This window comes from Ovis canadensis, chromosome 10 (genome assembly GCF_042477335.2).
Source record: "Ovis canadensis isolate MfBH-ARS-UI-01 breed Bighorn chromosome 10, ARS-UI_OviCan_v2, whole genome shotgun sequence".
NCBI lineage: Eukaryota > Metazoa > Chordata > Mammalia > Artiodactyla > Bovidae > Ovis > Ovis canadensis.
In genome coordinates this window covers 49,025,844-49,030,395 of record NC_091254.1, presented here as the reverse complement: position 1 = coordinate 49,030,395, position 4,552 = coordinate 49,025,844, and the positions used below count along the sequence as shown (strand labels likewise).

Here is a 4,552-nt window from a genome sequence, read left to right as displayed (position 1 = left end):
GTGGGATGGAAAGGCTGATATCCTATGTGGGAAGGTCAAAGAGGCCACGCAGAAAAGGGGATGAGAAGTGAGGGTCTAAAGGAAGTGGGGGCAGGAGCCATGGTGACACTGGGGGAAGAATATCTGTGGCTGCTCAAGCCTGCAGTGAAGCAGGGGAGGGGGAGCATAGATGCAGGACTCAGGACCGCCAGCGGGGAGGGGCAGTCAGGCCCAGGCCACAAAGGCCTTGACCCCTGCGCTGAGGGACATGCAGTGCCACTGGAAGCGTTTAGCAGAGCAGTGGCAGAACTCTCTCCATCTCATTAGGATTGCTCTGGCCATTATGAGGTCTTAACAAGCATCCAGGTAAGAGATGAGGAAGTCATAGAGGTGATGAGACCTGGTCAGGGTTTTGGGGAGGTTGGGGGTATATATTTGAAAGAAGAGTCCAAGGGATTTGCTGGTGAGTTGGAGACGGCATGAGAGGAAAAGAGGCCTAGAGGCCACGGTTGCCATGCGGAAGAATAAGAAAGATGGTGGGAGGAACAGAAATGCAGGAGAGGTGCTGAGAAGGCAGCAGAGGTAAGACACAGATGGGGCTGGAGGGAGGAGTCTGAACTGAAAACATGCGCTCGTGAATGACTAGCTCATAGGAAAGGGTGATGGTCTTGGGATAAAAAGCAGTCACCCAGGGAGTAAGTACAGACCACACGGAGAAGAGGGAGGCTTTGGACAGGATGTGCTGCCATGCTGGGATTTGAGATACGGAGGGGGCAGCAGAGGAGCCTGAGAAGAGCCCTCATGAGGAAGAACAGACAGGAGTCGGGGTCCTGGGGGACAGCTGGACAAATTGCTAAAGGAAAAGCAAGGGTTTCTCAACCATATGTTATTGATGGAATGAATAAAGATAACAACAGGCCATTAGACTGGGTAACATAAACCAAAGTAGTTAAAGGATTTTCCTGGTGGCTCAGACAGTAAAGAATCCACCTGCAATGCGGAAGACCTAGGTTCAATCCCTGGGTTGGGAAGATCCCCTGGAGAAGGGAATGGCTACCCACTCCAGTATTCTGTCCTGGAGAATTCCATGGACAGGGGAGCCTGGCAGGCTACAGTCCATAGGGTCACAAAGAGCCGGACACAACTGAGAGACTTTAACTTTCACTTTTCTTTCATTAAAGTAAAAGTCTATGAACAGTGCTCGCTTTGGCAGCACATATACTAAAATTGGAACGATACAGAGAAGATTAGCATGGCCCCTGCGCAAGGATGATATGCAAATTCATGAAGCATACCATATTAAAAAAAAAGTCTATGAACATTTCTACTCCCTGTTTATAAGAAAAAGTACACATGTCAGTGGATCATAAGTTAAGCAAGTGGATGGAACCTAGCAGCTCTGACCCAGTGCCAGGTCAACATCCCTGAGGGGCCCCAAGGTGCAGGCAGCAATGAAACCCCAGCCCACAGGCCACTCTTGAGGGTCAGAATAGACACTAGAAATGTCAAGTGACTATATTATTTGCAGTGAAGGTACAGTCTGGGGGCCACTTCACAAGGTCATTCCTTTTTCCTCAGGAGCCTCTTAGCATCCTTCAGGTGGGAAAGCCTTCCAGGGACAAGGCTGAGTTTCCCACAATGACCTCCAGCCTCAACACAGAATGAGACCCTGAGCCCCAGAAAAATGGCACTTGGATGATATACCTCCAGAAAGGAAGTGACGGTGGTCCCCATCTGCATGAAGCTCACTGCGTGGGGGGGGGGGGGGAGGGCGGGGTGCGAGGGGACAGTGGGGCAAACACACAAACAGGGGAGACCTCGGCTTTGCTGTGCAGTGCAAGCACTGTTCTGTGCAGAGTCAGCAAGTTCTGACTCCATTCACATGGTGTGCATTCAGATTTGCAACACAAAACAGGAGAAAAGGCTGGAAAACATGCTATTGCAGAGCTGCTCCCCCAGTCCTGGCTCAGAACAACGTCTTCTGCTTCCCCAGGTCTGGGTGATACATCCTAACAGGGGCCCTACGGGGCTGCTGCACTCTTCAGGGAAAACCGAAGATGGGTTTAGAAATACACACAAACTACCAGACATTCCTCTAAACGTACGGCAACTACCGTTGTCATAATTTAATACAATACAATACAATACCGTTGTCATAATTTAATACAAAAGAAGCCCCGGCAGCGTTTTCTGCTGACTCCACTGAACTGAAATCTGTCTTCCACACAAACTCAGTTTCCAATCTGCCTGGGAGCAGAACCAATAAAACGCACGTGGCAGCCAGACTCCCCCCTCTGTCATGCAGGTAGCTGAGATCAACAGTCATGTGAGTTCAGACTTAGCAGGAACTGATACAGGTGCTTGTTCTATTCTCAAGCCTGAAGCACCTGGCTCTCCAATTCTTTCCTGAAGGAGCCCATGCTGGTTGTCAGACCACAGGGTCTCCTGTCCCTTCAGAAGGACCACAGCTAATTTAATGCTCTTTTAATGCCAGGCATCCTTAACCCAGGGCTTCCCTGATGGCTCAGTGGTAAAGAATCCACCTGCCAATGCAGGAAATGTGGGGTCCATCCTGGGTGGGGAAGATCCCCTGGATAAGGAAATAGCAACCCACTCCAGGATTCCTGCCAGGAAAATCCTATGGACAGAGGAGCCTGGAAGGCTACAGTTCATAGGGTTGCAAAGAGTTGAATACAACTTAGCGACTAAACAACAACAAATCTTTAACACAGGAACCAGCCAACATGGTGCAGGCAAAACGTCTTCAGAGGAATTTCATCTGGGAAAGAACTGCTTTGGGCCTTTGTGTTCCTCTTAAAATGACCCACATCTCTGCCCTCCCCCAGCCTCCAGCTGTTTTTTTTCTTGAGCTCAACCATATAAGCCGCTGAATCAAAACTAACTCTAAGAGGCTTAGAGCCCTCCTTCAGGGGCCGGTCTGAGATGATGAGAACTACTCTGGGACGATGATGCTGGAAGGCCAGGAAACCATGTGTCTGCTCCTTACAGAAGTCCCTCCTAATGAGTCTGCATGCAGAGATCCCTATTTAGAATCACCTGAAACTGAACCTAAAATGATTGAAAATCATCTAATCTAGCAATGCTTATTGCAACTTTCAGGATGACTGCTTTTATAAAAAGATTTTTTTGATGTGGACCATTTTTAGTCTTTATTGAATGCATCACAATATTGCTTCTGTTTCATGACTTGGTTTTTTGTCCCTGAGGCACGTGAGATCTTAGTTCACTGACCAGGGATCAAACCCACACCCTGCATTGCAAGGCAAATTCCTAACCACTGGACTTCCAGGTAAGTTCCAGGATAACTGCTTTAAATGAAAAAATAAGAGCTTAATTTTTACTGAATATCTCAGGATCTCTAGCTGTGTGTGTGTGTGTGTGTGTGTGTGTGTGTGTGTGTGTGTGTGTGAATGTGTTCAGAGTTTAATTGGGAAAAGAAGGGTTAGGGTACCTTTTATTTTACTTTAAACCAATAATACCCTAGCTGTACATTGAGAAAACATTACTCACTCCTGAAGAGTTTTGACATATGAATTCCTTTGTTGAGCAAGTCCATGCATGTAGGCTACACATATATTGTAGGATATTTGCTGCAGAGCTAAAGCTCCCAATTCTTGTTCAGAAATTGCACTGTGTCAGTGGTGCCCACAGACTCATGGCTCCAATCTCTGCCCCCATCCCCAGGCTGCATCCCTGGGAGTCTCCACCTCTTCACATAAGAAAACTTGCCATCAGATTGAGAGGCCATCTGGGTAATCTGGGATGATCTCATGCTGAGTCCCTTCATTGCATCTGCGAAGACTCATTTTCCAAGCAAGGTCACATTCGCAGGTTCCAAGGGCTAAAATGTGGACCATTGCACAGACTGCAGGGGGATAGGTTTTTGGCAGATGGAGATAAACAAGGACAGTTTAGCACAGCTGTGCAATGATGCACAGCACTGCCCTGCATGCAAAGAAATTGTGACATTCTCATTTCCTAAAACTAAACAGAACTTTCCCATGAGTTTCAACATGTGCCAGTGGAGATATGAGGAGAAGAACTTTAACACAGAAATCCAAGGAGAAGAGGCAAGGAGAAAGGTATCTTACATCCTTGCCTTCCCACAACTGTCTCCCTCAACACACTCAATGACAGAGGGAGGGCTAAGGCCTCCACTCCTCCTTTATTCTGGAACAAACTTTCTCTCTGTCATATTGTCCTCTCTGCCAGGTGATAACTACTCTAACCTAAGAATCAAGTATTTTAGAACAAACTTAATCAAAGTGGGAAAAAATGCACACCTGAAATTATAAATCACCACTGAAGAAAATGGAATGAGAGACAAATAAATGGAATATGCATAGGTTAGGATATTTAATATCGGGAAAATGGATATATTCTCCCTCAAAATTTATCTACTAATTCAACATATTTAATTTCAAAATCCCAGGAACCTAATTTTTTTTTTTAATGTTAACAGCTCAGTTCAGTTGCTCAGTCGTGTCCTACTCTTTGCGACCCCATGAATCGCAGCATGCCAGGCCTCCCTGTCCCTCACCAAATCCCGGAG

At 46.8% G+C, this 4,552-nt stretch overlaps 1 non-coding gene across 1 annotated transcript; it reads left to right on the top strand.

Moving 5' to 3' along the window:
• Window positions 1-1,176: 1,176 nt before the first annotated feature.
• On the top strand, window positions 1,177-1,283 carry LOC138447007 (U6 spliceosomal RNA). Its single transcript, XR_011259644.1, has one exon. It is a non-coding gene; the product is annotated as a U6 spliceosomal RNA (small nuclear RNA).
• Window positions 1,284-4,552: the final 3,269 nt, after the last annotated feature.